Source organism: Muscardinus avellanarius (genome assembly GCF_963383645.1).
Source record: "Muscardinus avellanarius genome assembly, chromosome: 6".
Taxonomy (NCBI): Eukaryota; Metazoa; Chordata; class Mammalia; order Rodentia; family Gliridae; genus Muscardinus; species Muscardinus avellanarius.
In genome coordinates, this window is record NC_137791.1 from 41,377,560 (window position 1) to 41,392,117 (window position 14,558).

General features: G+C 39.3%; 1 pseudogene across 1 annotated transcript in view; it reads right to left on the bottom strand.

Annotated features, from left to right (window-relative positions):
• LOC308264016 (NEDD4-binding protein 2-like 2) overlaps positions 1 to 13,147 on the bottom strand; it is a 62,365-nt pseudogene extending 49,218 nt beyond the window's left edge. The window contains exon 1 of the transcript in view: positions 13,081 to 13,147. The product of the transcript in view is annotated as an NEDD4-binding protein 2-like 2 (transcript). The remainder of the gene's footprint in view (positions 1 to 13,080) is intronic.
• Positions 13,148 to 14,558: the final 1,411 nt, after the last annotated feature.

A 14,558-nucleotide genomic window follows, 5' to 3' on the forward strand; every position in this document is an offset into this window, starting at 1 on the left:
CAAGTGTTTCATGTACAGAAGCAGGATGTAATCAGTTACACAGGAAATGAACTTTGAGGCCTATGCTCCTGTTAGAGGTAATGCTCAGATATTGGCCAACACTGACTATTTATGTATAGTTGCCGTCCTAGGGATGGAACCCAGAGGCATTCTACCTCTGAGCTACACTCCCAGGCTTATTTTTATTCTTTATTTTGAAACAGGGTCTGAGTTGCAGAGGACCTCACTAAGTAGCCGAGGCTGTCTGCGAACCACGATCCTCCGTTCTCAGCCTCCCAAATGCTGAGATTACAAGCGTGCACCACCACATTTGCAAAACTGACTATACTAATGACTGCAATAAAAGAGGAAAGCAAATAAGATTTATATTTTTAGGTTTTATCCCAATGTGGGAACAACATGGAATTCTACCTCTTAGTGGTTTTCCACTTACTAACGAATTATTAAACCCTTTATTTTTCCTTATATGAACTTCCACAACATGCTCATTTTTCCTGTTTTTTCTTTACTCTTGCTCACACAGACCTGTATGGTCCAAATGAACACCTGGCTGCTTGCTTTCTCTCTTTCAGTTTTCCTCTGTGTTTTCCCACTTCAGGGTTGTTTCTCAAGATACAACATCTTTCTGGATCTCCTCATGAAAACTTGTACTCTTCCTCAGAGTCAAATTTAGAAGAATATTTTTCCTGTATGTCCTGCTCACCACAGGTGAATATATTACTTTCAGCTTTCTTAACAAATACATTTTTGGATCATTCATTTTTCTCTGAGCAGTGACTGCAATTTATTGCAGTCTTTGTAAATCTATCTTTCTAATTTCATCTAGGGACAAAATGTTAACACACACTACAGCTGATTCCCCTGAGTCTCTGTAAGGGCATAGGTAGTATGTGTGCATGCAAGTTGTGTGTGTGTAAAACACTTATACAATAAACACTGATTATGTTCCCACCAGATTCCTATGCCAGGTGAAGAGATAGACTAGTAAAAAAAAAAAAAAAAAAACGATGGACATAATACTTAGCCTTATGTAGTTGATACTCCAGTGAGGAATTTAAACAGATAATTAAAGCGCATGTCATGTAAGAAGTTCTATAGGAGTGAACGGGAGGAGAGAATTAGAGGAGAGGGTTGGAGTCATCAACGTAAAAAGAAAAGAAACAGTGTAGAGGAAGGAAAATGTATATAAGAAGGACCAGATGAAAGAAAGAGCCTGTGTCACACAAAGAAGTGAAATGAGTTATAGGTGGCCAGACTGGTTAGCAGAGAGGCAGATGGATAAGGGCGAGGGTTCTATTTAAATAATAAAGAAGCATCTCAGGATCAAGAAAGTGCTCAGTGATGTCACCTGCCACCAAGGTAACAAATAACATAAAGACTGAAAAGTGTCTATTAGATTTAGCATTAAGAGACCTTTTCTGAACACATAACAGTTTCAGTTGTTTAGTGGCCTTGAAACCAAATTCCTGTGGGTTGAGAAAAATTCATAAGAATGAGGAAGTGACCAAAGGATGTAGATAATGTTTTATAAAATTGTACCATTATGAAAGAGAGAGATAGAGGAGGGATTAATGGGGGAATTTGAATTCAGAAAAGATGTAGAGGACTTGAGCCTGGTAAAAATATGAAAGAAAGTCACCAACAGCAAGAAGAAATTGATGTTCCAGGATATGGGGATAATCATCAAATGAGAGTCACTGAGGGAGTGGAACGTGATGGGAACCAGGAAAGAGATGGAGCCAAGAGAGTGCGGAGGGAGACTTCCTTCATCTTCAGGAGAGGGGACAGGAAAGAATGAGGGTGAATGCGCAGTGTCTAACTAACTTGGCAGATAAAAAGTCAACATATTCTCTATATCATCATTTTTTTTTAATGTCTTCACTCTCATTCCTCAAAGAAAGCATGACATTTCTTTTCCAAAACTCATAGTGGGCAGACCCAGAACATTCTGTAAGTCCTATCTGAACTGGAAAAAAACTAGCAAGGAATAAGCCAAAATAAGTCTAGCTGGGGAGGAGGGTAGCGTAACTGTGTTCAAAATGTTTCCCCACTATCCTCACCTCCCATCATCCCCAAAGACTTCTGTGTGTCTGTGTGTGTGTGTGTGTTCTGTGTGTGTGCTCTACCTCTGAGCTAAACCTCCAGCCCTATTTTATTTTTTTATTTTGAAACAGGATCTCACCAACTTACCAAGGATGTCCTCAAACCTGCAATCCTCCAATTTCAACCTCCCCAGTTCTAGGGTTAGAGGTATACAGCACACCCAGCCTCAGATTCTTTTACAATGGAGTGCAAGACAGCTTAACAAACTCCCGTACAGTCTAGGGCCATGTTGTTATGCAGGATTTCCATGCCGGGCGTGGTGGTGGTGCAGGTTTGTAATCCCCACACTTGGATGGCAGAGACAAGAGGATCCCGCAGGTTCGAAGCCAGCCTTGCTGGCTTAAGAGACCCTTTTTCCAAATAAAAAAAAATATAAAAATAGGTCTGGGAGTGTAGCCCAGAGGTAGAAGTGTTTCCAGGAACCCCAGTACCACCAAAATAAATAAATAAATAAATAAATAAATAAATAAATAAATAAATAAATAAAAGATTTCCAATCCAGGGACTGACTGGATTCTAAGAGTCTGTGCTCAAGACCCAGGATATTCTCGTGATCCCAATGGAAGGTTGAGGAAGCACCATAAAGCTGTTTACAGAGGCACAGTCCAGCTCAGCAGTTCTTCATTTTACCAGGCACAAAAGTCAGCAAGCTTGATTTGTTAAGACGCGTATTTACTGAGCCTACACCCAGACTTTCTGATTCAAGCAGATCTTTGACAGGGCCTAGAAAGTTCCCTTTTAGACCACCAACTCCAATTATTCTAATACACATGGTTTACTCTTGAACAGAGTCTAGTGAGAAGGAGCAGAAAAATGTAGGGAAATTGCATGCCAACTCATCTTACTATGCAGCCTACTTCTATAGGTCTTAGACAAGGTTCTAATTTACAAAACAAAGAGCTGGTGGAGAAGGTAAAAAAAAAAAATCACTGCAGACCTAAGTAGCAGAGCCCACAGGCTTGTAATCATGGCATTTTAAGAAAACATACAAGTGAATCTCTAAGATGATGCTCTTTTAATATATATTTTTAATATATATTATTTCATCCACTTACAGACACTGGCACCCAAGCCAACTAAACTATTTTCATATGTCATTTGCTCATGACAGGGAGCCAACAGGAGCCTATCAGGATGCTTTCTGATTGGCTCCAGGGTGGAGAATGACTGAGCATGCAGCCAATGGGGATCAATCTTGGGATGAAGCTGGGAAAATCCTAGGCAGACTGATGTCCTCAAACTCTGCACCTAATTACTGATCTTTCCATCTCCTCTTGGAATTTGCACCATCAATTTTCTCATTTATGATTTTTTTCTATACTCCTTTGTCTATAAATATGTTCTCATTCACTCACCCTTAAAAATTTTTTTTCCCTCAAATCCATTCTCTCAAAGCTCTCATCCTATCTTTTGCCAAGAAGCTAATTGGCAAATGGTTAGTTATCTTTGTTGTTCAGCTTCTCATTTTCTCCCTGGTCTAGTATTTCTCAAAATGTGGTTTGCCTCACTATTCAAAGATACTTATTAAACATGAAGGCTCCTGTGCTTCATACCAGACCAGCAAAATCAAAATTCTTTTCTGTTTTGAAAAGCCTCCCAGTTTACTTGCAGAGACAAAAGTCGGCAAGCAATGGCCACGAACCACTGTGGTCTGGAATCCACCCTGTCACGGGAAAGTTTTCTTCAGGCTCATTAATGACCTTTCTCCTGTGGCCCTCTCATGCTTTGGACCAACATATATTTACATTTTTGGCTTCTAAAATGTCTTCCTTTCTGAAACAAGTTTTGGGACGTAGTTCCTTCTTTCATTTCTGATGTTCATTTTGCTGTCCCATTCCTGGCCTCTCTCCCTCGGCAGTCCTCATTAATATCCTCTTCCATTCCAAACATTCTGAGTGGTATCCTCCTTTTTCAGTTCACACCTCCAACAACTGTCTGAAAGTTGCCCACTCCCCTACCCTAAGGCCACCAGTACTCTCACTGTCATTACAATGAACCAAGCACTATTGACGTCGCCTCGAAGCAGCCCAGTGCTGTATTTTCCCATGAGGAGACTGCATGTCTACCTGGCATACACAGACAAATTCTAGGTGCTGGAATGCCAGATTTTCACTCAAGGTTGGTCAGGTGGTCCCCAACAAACCACGCTTCCTGGCCTGTCCCATATTCAGTATGACTACCTTTGACTCAATTTGATAAAGAGAATGTTCCAGAAGTCACACAACGACTTCTGACACTGGACTTAGGATTTCAAATTCTGTTTCTTTGGGCCATGGTTGCTTGTACTTGGACTTTTCCTTAAAAACGTAACTGGGGAAACATGAGGAAGATGTGACCTGTGAACTGATGTCTGGATGACTCTTCAAGCCAGGCTCTCAGAATTTTGTAGGCATATATTCGATAACTGCCTTTTACTCTGTGGAACCTAAAATGTATGGGTCCATCTTTAATCATCAAAGCGGGATCACCTTCCTTTCAAATGTCTGGAGAGAAATGCACCAGGTGCCATGTGCATGTATGTTTCTATCACACTCAACCTCAATGTGATGTATAGTTAAAATGGACAAATAAAAGTATGTTCAAAATAATAATAAAGCCGGGTGTGGTGGCGCACGCTTGTAATCCCAGCATTTGGGAAGCTCAGACGGGAGGATCACAGTTCAAGGACAGCCTCAGCTCCCTAGTGAGGCCCTTTGCAACTCAGTGAGACACTGTTTCAAAATAAAGAATAAAAAATAGGGCTAAGGGTGTAGCTCAGAGGTAGAATGCCCCTGGGTTCCATCTTCAATACTGCAAAAAAATAAAAAAAATAAAAAACAAGAAAAATAAAAATAATTTCTGAATGTCTATTAGAGAATTCAGCCAAGCATTGACCACAATTTTTCACTGGCCAAGGGCTCACTAACATCCAGGTATTTAAATGATAGGGGACACCCCTCGATTCACTCATTCTACATTTATAAACCAGAACATTACTCTTACCTAGGCCCTACAGAACAAAAGAATTAAAGTATGGTCCCTGACCTGGAAGACCTCATTGTCTCTTGGAAATTCAGAATAAGGATAAAAATTACAATACAGTATGACATATGTGGTTTTGAGTAGCACAGGGAAGGATTTGATTAATTCTGTGAAAACATGATGTGAATGCTGGTTAGAGAAGTATTTACATAGAAAGTATATACTAGCAATATTTGAAAGGCAAAAAAAGATAAGAAAATTTTCAGATACAGGGCATGGTATCCACAGTTACAGACTGTGGATAGAAGGAAGCAAGACCAAAGAAGCCGTCAAGGGCCATGAAAAGCTTCCTGCATGTTCTAAAGAATCTAGAATCCAGTGTGGACTAGAGAGTTAGTTTTAGTGTTCTTTTATAGGTGCAATGTGATTATACGTCACAGTGAAGGTCAAAGTGATGCAGTCACATGCACACAGCACTTGGTGTGTTTCCTTTTGGATCCCATACAGCTCCACCCCATCCAGGTTAGTGAGATCGGTAATGATACATCCATAACTATTTCCTTTGTCAAGACTCTTCTTTCCCTTCACACCTCCCTCCCTCAAACCCCTTCCACCATACTGCTACTCCCTCTCCTCTACCTGAAATTGCTTCTATCTGCTATTTTCATTCTAGCTTCCACATAGGAGAGAAAACATATGACCCTTGACCTCCTGAGACTGGCTGATCTCACCTGACATAACTGTCTCTATTTCCATCCACTTGCCTGCCTGCAAATGGCACAATTTTGTTCTTTATGGCTGAGGAAAATTTCACTGTGTGTATATAGCAATTTTCCCCTACTAGTCAATGGCAATAGATAAGTTATTTAAAGTTTCTGGTTAGTCTCAGTTTTCTTATTTATTAAAACAAAATAAAGATGTTCTCCTTTATTAACTCAACATACAGAATTTGAATAAGAGAGGTGATTCTGCCTTCAGAGAGCTTATAGCTAATATTGCTCTTAGACTTTTTTTGGGGGGTACTAGGGATTGAACCAGGGGAATCCTCTCTCCAAGCTACACCCTCAGCTCTATTTTATTTTTATTTTTTGAAATAGAATTTCACTGAGATGATGAGAGTATCTCCATTTAGTGAGGCTGTCCTCGACCATGTGATCCTCCTGTCTCAGCCTCCCAAGTACTGGGATTATAGGCATGTACCACCATACCCATCTCCTTGTTCTTAGAACTCAATAAAGTTTTTTGAATGCCTAGCATTGTACATAGCTCAGAAGAAACACTACAACTATCATTAATTGCTAAATGAGATTAATTTAGTGAGGTAATATGATGCAAAGGCTAAGGAATTCATCTTTGAGCAATGAAGTCAATCTAGTGAACTTTGACCAAATATAGTCCCCTCCAATTTCTACTATAAATATCTTGATATCAAAGCTATAAGACCCTTTGAAATGATTGGCAAGTGTTATCAATAACCTCGCTTTAGTTTTGTTTCAAACACATACACTTATTTAAGCAGATGATTCTCTTTTCAAGTAACATTGCTAAAATGTTGTGAAACTAATGCTCTGCCAAAGCAGAGTCATGATCAAGGGCATTTTTCAATCTCCCAAAATTTAAAATCATTGATCTGGACAAAGTTACTTAAGCCATCTGTGGCACGATTTCCTCATCCACAGAAAAGCAACAAAATACCTGCTTCACTGTACGAATTCAAAACAAAGAAAAATTTTACAGCATTAAGTGCTCAAAAGTAACAAAAATTAAAAGATTTTATTGCACGCTTTTTTGAGAAAAGCAGTAGTATTATATTAAATAATGTGTTGAGACAAAGAAGTACACAAATATTATGACAAGTTCTTTAAGGATAATAGTGTAAAATCAAGGAAATTGTTTATTATTACTTGTATCCTGGAATGGCTAAAAGTAACATAAGTAACATTCTTTGTAGATATTTAAGAACAAAATATATCCTTTTTTGTTCAGAATAGTATTGCATCGATCCATTAAAAGCATAACCAAATAATTTTTGATGGCTCCTTAAGACTATCAATATAAACTTATAAAGTACAGAATAATACAGAAAGATTATTTTTCATTTCTTATAAAAATAGAAAATAAGCATCTAGAAATCAAGTCAACCCTGCTTGAAGTCCATAAGCAAGCAGCCATCACTATGTTTATAGCTCTGAATGCCAAGATATATGTGATTTCTATAGAGGCACGAGACTTATCTTTTCCTGCAAAGCACTCTACGTAATGATGCAAACATACTTTTGCGTTGTTCCCAATACTTACCATAGAATTTTATTCTGATCTTCTTTTCATTGCCATCAGTATCAATCCCATCAACTCATCCAAGAACACTATTAATACCCGAGGAACTGCCAGATTAAACAAGTAATTATACCAATGCCCTCTAGTGCACACTCACCAGCATAAAATCTGCATAGGAGAAAATAGGGAAGCGAGCCAAAGTTGTACATTTCTAAACACAAATGCATCGCTGAGCTAAAAAGAAGAGGCTTACGGAAAATAAACAGAGCCTTAAAAGAGAGATTTAGAGCCTACACGCAGCTTAGGGCAAGTTGTGACTTCTCAATATCCCACAGGCATTACATCAAAAATGGCTACAAACTTCCAAATAGACAGGAAGGAATGTCACTGGAGTTCTGTTGAAATAGTCCTGATGTGAAACTATAATGCACAAATAAATGTATAAAAAGTGTATTTTAAGTGGAAATATTAGCACGTCTACAAGAATCAAAATCCTATTTTCTGTGTTGTATTCTCCTTATTGTGGTCTATCTAGTGGTCCAAAAAGTCTGTAAAACAGTGGTTTTAAAGAAGGAGAAGAAGACAGGAGTGGTGGCATATGCTTGTAATCCCAGTACTTGGGAGGCTGAGACAGGTGGCTCACAGGTTCATGGCCAGCCTCTGCAACTTGTGAGGCCCTCTACAACTTAGTGAGACCCTGTTTAAAATTAAAAAAATAAAATACAAGCTGGAGGTGTAGTTAAGAGGTAGAATGCCCCTGGACTCAATCCCCAGTATCACACACAAAAAAGGAGAAGACAAGATTTGGAAGGAAAAAGAGTCAGCATGTATTTTGTACCTCTGATATTCCAAGTCTTCTCTCAGCTAATTGACTCTAACCCTTATTCATTCATGAATTCTCAGTATTTAGTTATAACTGGTTAGACCTGGAGTGTATCCCATCCCATTTTTTAAGGAACTTCCTCTGTTCATCTCAATTTATAGGCTAGGAGCCTTCTGTACATTCTTTTTTAAAATTTTTTATTGGTGTATTAGATGTCCATCAACAGATGAATGAATTACCAAACTGTGGGATATGTACACAGTGGAATTTTACTCGGCCTTCTGTACAATCTATATGAAGTGTTGGGCAGTTTGCTTCTAAACAAATTGCAAATACTGGAAAAAAATAAAAACTAAAAAAGAGAGAAATTCTGAAATGCTTAACCTTTGCTCTTGGGTAAAAATAAATGATCTAAATACTAAGGTTGTCAAAAATGCAGACTCCAAAGAAGAAAATAATGATCAACAGTGATAATAACACCTAGCAGGTCAGTGCACCTCATCTCCCACCATGACAGGTGTCCCTTGGAGAGCACCTCACTGCCATCCCACTGCCACGACATGTGAGATTTATAGAAATGGAGGGCAACTTTGTCAAAGAGTAGAAAGATTCAAGTGAAACAGGATTCTAGTGAACATCTAGTCTAGTGGTCCAAAACATTTTCCTACCTAACATTTCTTAAGGTGCCACCTCCTATCACTATTACTATCACCACCAAATTTCTGTACTGTCTTGTACAATCATATACCCTGATTAGAAAGATAACAAATCATAGCTCATAAAGATTAGCAAAATGTAACACATTAAGTATACAGTATGGATTATCCCACCCACAAACTTTTTAATATTTATATTTTCATTATACTAAATAATTGTATGATGAGTACATGTCCAACTTTCATGATGCTTTTTGTGTTGTTAATGTTTTTGTTGTTGTTTGCTGTGCTGTGGATGAGACCCAGTACATCTCCAGTCCTCCTTAATGCTTTTCAAAGCAAAAGAGTAAAAACTTTGCCTTTGCATATGCTGCAAACATCTGCATGTTAGGTTCTTCCAAAGAACATAATGAATGTTGGCATCATCATTTTTAAAAGCATGGAATTGTGTTCTGTTTTTAAGTGCCAAAATGTTGTGTGTGTGTGTGTGTGTGTGTGTGCGCGCGCGCGTGCACGCGCATGCACCTGCACTCTCACCCATGCACCCTTGCAGGACTACTTCTTTTGGTATTTAAATATTGACTCAAACCACAACAATGTATGCTTAGATGAGTCTCAAGAATGAAAACTGCTGGGAGTGGCAGCACAAGCCTGTCATTCCAGTATGTGAAAGGCCATCTGAGCAATTTAGAAAGACCCTGTAATAAAAAGAGGGGAAACCTCAGCAAAGCCAGAAAGGAGAGATAGAGGAGAAAGAAGGCTAGGGTTAATCAATTAAAAAGTTACACCTGAATATGTGTATACATGTGAATATAACACTGTTAACCTGGACACTCAGCATGAGGAGGGAGAGAAAAGGGGAAGGGGAAGGAGGACACCAGGTACTAAGTACTGTGTGAATATACGCCTTTGTCAACATGATCCACATTACGATGTGAGACTGTAGTACTCCAAAAAAATAAAATTAAAATTTAATAAGATATAAAGGGCTGGGAGTATAGCTCAAGGTATCAAGAAGAAAAGAAAGAAATGAAAGGAGTAAAAGCTCCTTCTGGTTCAATAAAGTTGAAATCATTCTGAAAGGATTTTGACCAATCTTCTAATTTTTTGTGGTCTTTTAGAAATTGGATTTAAGAGATTAGTAATCTTTTTTGTATTTAAGATCATATTTATTTATTTATTTATCTATTTATTTATTTATTTGTGGTACTGAGGATGGTACCCAGGGGCATACTACACCTTCGGCCCTACTTTTTATTCTTTATTTTGAAACAGGGTCTCACTGAGTTGCGGAGGGCCTCACTAAGTAGCTGAGGCTGGCTGTGAACCGCGATCCTCCTGTCTCAGCCTCCCAAATGCTGGGATTACAAACGTGCACCACCACACCCAGATTTTTTAAAAAATATTTATGTGGATCATATTGAAAATGGCATACATTCATACCATGCTTGGTGCCCTCTCCCACCCCCTTCCCCTTTCTCCCCTCCTAACAACGAGTGTCCAGGTTAACCATGCTACATTCATACTTTTACACATATTCGGATGTAGCTCCTCCATTAATCAACCTCAGCCTTCTTCCTCTCCTGTCCTTCCATCCTAGCTTTACTGAGGTTTCCCCTCCATTATCTGGAGTCTCTCTGGTATTCCTAATAGTCCCTAGTTTAGGCTTATTAGAGAAAACATATGTCCCTTCTCTTTCTGTGCTTGGCTGATATCACTTAACATAATGTCCTCCAGGTCTTGCCATCTTCTTGCGAATGACATGATTTTGTTCTTCCTTACAGCAGAATAGAATTCCATTGTGTGCATTTCCCATAATTTTGCAATCTATTCAACTGTTGATAGATACCTAGGTTGGTTCCATATTTTAACTATTACGAATTGTGCTGCCATGAACATGGGTATGCATATGTTAATGTAGTTTGCTGATTTCAACCCCTTTGGAAAGATATCCAGGAGTGATATAGCCGGATCATATGGTGGATCCATTCTCAGTTTTCTAAGGAATCTTCACACCGATCTCCATAATGGCTGAACTAGTAATCCTTCTAAATTTTGATTTCTATGTTTGTTATTTATTTACATTTTCTCCAGAACTAGTTTGGGCACCTAAGAACCTCTAGAATATTATGATGGAGTCACAGAATTGAGGAAGGGGGAAGAAGAACCCTCAGGAAATAGAACAGAATGGGAGGTAAACAGAGCTAGAGGCAGAGGTTGGACGGGTGGACTGGAGACTGGGCCAAGCCCCCAGTCCGCAGCCCGCAGCCCCCAGCCCCCAGCCCACCTGGCTCCACATTCCTTCTCCTCCTTAGACTTTCAGTCTCCAGACTCACAGTCACTTAATCATCTTCCCCTGATACATTTTGACCAGAACCTTCTTTTTCCAGCTTAATGGGCTCTGGGATCTGGCACTTGCTTCTCTCTCACGTGGAAGAGCTTCTAAAGACGAAGTATAGTAAAAGATGTTAAGCATCTCCTCCTAAAATACAAAAGGGAGGAAAACGTATTTGAACTTAGCACTGACAAACTAGTACTGTCATTTGGATTGAATAGTGCAGACACTTGGTAGAAAACTGAGTTCTGGCATGCCCATTCCTAATCCTGGAGGAGGATTAGGAATAGGCAGACAAAGTTGTTGCTTACCAACTCATTTATTTTCCCATACATTCTTATAATTCTGACATCTAAATTCTTTCCTTGTATTAAGCCAGACCATCTGAAATAGGAGCACGGTCTTTTCATAAATCCTGTGCTTTGTATTAATTGCTCTCCCTAAATTATATTTTCACACTCTGGTCTGGGTTTCCATTGTATATGGAGGATCCTCCCAAGAATGTTACATAAAATAATGACAATCCAGAGATACATGCATAAGTGTATCCCTGTAGATTTTCTGTATCACTCCTTGATATCTTTATGAAATAATTAGTTAGAATACTACAGTGGTACATGCATACCCATGTTCATAGCAGCACAGTCTACAATAACCAAATTATGAAACCTATTTAAATGTCCATCTACAGATGAATGGATAAGGAAATGTGGTATAGTCACACAGTGGAATTGTACTCAGCCATAAAGAGGAACAAAATATTGACATTTGCAGAGAAATGTATGGAACTATAGAATGTTATGCTAAGTGAGATTAGCCAGTCTCAAAAAACTATCTCTTATGTGGAAGCCAGAGAGAAATTGGGAACCAAAAGACACTTCAGATAAATGAGGAGAGATACCAGTAAATAGAGGAAGGAATGAGGTGGGGAGGGAAAAAAAGAGAATTGAGAATTGATGAAGAAAACAGTTCGATGATGCCATGTCCATATATGAAGATATCCCTGCCAACCTCATAGCATGTGCAGGGAAGGGTAGGGACCAAGGTGGGACGCTGAAGGAAATTATAGCAAAAGCAAAATATAAGTGGAAAAATAAAATAAAATCAGAGTAAGTAAGTTTACCATACAGTCTATGTAATTGCCAGAATAGGTAATGTGTTTGACTTTGAGCTTCCTGGTGGCCACAGCAATGAGGAAAACAAAATTTATAGCATTTGAAAGGTAAAAAAATGACCTATTCCTGAGGATAAGCGTAATTTTTCCTGATGCTGAGCCTTTGGGAAAATTTCTTTGATATATTTATCAAAAAGTGACACTGGTAGCCGGGTGTGGTGGCGCACGCTTGCAATTCCAGCATTTGGGAAGCTGAGACCAGAGGATCCCGGTTCGCAGACAGCCTCAGCTATTTAGTGAGACTCTCTGCAACTCAGTGAGACCCTGTTTCAAAATAAAATATAAAAACTAGGGCAGGGGCTGTAGCTCGGAGGTCAAATGCCCCTGGGTTCCATCCCCAAACCTGCAAAAAAGAAAAAAAAAAAGTGACACTGGTGTACTGTGAAGAATCGCTACCCAAATTGTGGTTCTTGGACCATTCATTATCACTGGAACTTTTTAGAAATGTAGGGTCTCAGGCGCTGCTGAAACCTATTACAGTGAAATATAGATTTTAACAATCTCTGTGTGATTTGTGTGCACACTAAAGTTTGAGATGTGCTTATGTGGAGAACAGTGTTTCATATAACTTCCTTAAAATAAATTAAGAGGATGGTTTATATGATGGCTTCCTTATATGTTTAAGTTTTGGATTCCAAACTTTAAATATATAAAAAATTGTATGAAATATAATTCAGTTTCTACATTCATTTACTTTAATATATTTCAAAAATATTTCCAATATCTTTAAAATGAAGAAACAAAATGTTACCAGCAGCTGTATTTGTTCTCTGTCCACTTGCTCTGCCTCCCACGTAGGTTTCTCCAGCTTGAGGCATGTGGATTCTCAGCCCCTTCCCAAAACAGTTAAAGTCAAGTATACTTTTAGTGGTGCACTGCGGTTATACATAGAGTAGGGTCAGAGTGCTAGGAGCATGTGTGCACCCTGCACAGAACGCTCGGCTTCGAACCATCACGATCCTCCTGTCTCCGCCTCCCAAGCGCAGGGATTACAAGCGTGCGCCACCACGCCCGGCTATATATCTGTTTTTGTAAACTTCTTCACATCTTGTAATTGATGACGTCTGGCATATTTAAATTAGTGCATAACAGGGACACCACTGTTGTGAAGAAGTTTATATTTTGGTGAGGAAAAGCAACATGTGCAGAATTTAGATGGATTATGTAGATCTATACAAGATCCATAGGAGAGATTATCTAATTTTGTATGAGAGTCCTTGAACTGTTATTGTTGCCAGTATTGCTCTTATCATTAATATTCACAGACAAGATAATGATGGCAACCATTGGCTGAATGTCGACTATATCAGTACTGGGTTGGGCTGCCAGTTGCCTCTTTTATTATTTATTGCATACAATCCCTAGGACACTGTGAGGTTCATATTATCACCACATGTCTAAGGGAAGTTTAGCATTGCAGCTGTAGCAGGGCGAGCAGATTCAGAGCCTGGTTCTCGGTAACACCAAGCCCACATCACCAAGGTTACGCAGAATGCCTCCAGAAGCCTCAGGAACGAGAAAGTGCTTAGTGTTCGACTTAGAGCTTGAGAAGGACAGTCAAAAGTCCTCAAAGAGACTAAGCAGGAATGGAGAAGGGAGAAGAAGTTATTCCAGTTGAAGGAGATGGCGTGTGCAAACATGGATAAATGTCAAAACTCAGAAGGTGATGCCGATCTCACTGAAGCATGTGGCGAGGGCAGAGAAGTAGGTGGGATCCGAGGAAAACATGATAGGAGCCGGGTGCAGAAATGTTTGTCTAACTTTCAACCTCACTATGGTGTATAATTACAATGTGTCAATAAAAGCCAATTTATTATTTTTTTTATTTTTATTGGTGCATTGTAATCATACATCACATTGGAATACAAGACTTGAGAGGATATACAAGCACACATCATCCAATTAGCCCTCATCCAGCTCCCATCCCATTCCCTCCCCCTCCCTCGATCCCATGCTTTTTTGGTGATTAACTTTGCTACATTTGTTTATGTACCTCCTGCGTTTTAAAGAGGCTCCATCCTCCCCTATTCCATACCCTCTGATTGGTCACCTTAATTGCTTCACTATAGGGCCCTTTCTATAACTCGACCACTTCCTGTTGCCCCTTTCCTCCTAGTTATTGCTGATTAGGGGAAGCATCTGGTTTTAATTTTCTGCGATATTTCTCTGTGCATGCCGCATTGCAAATACCAATCCCACTCTTGACAGCCCCAGTTGTGGCCTGGCTAC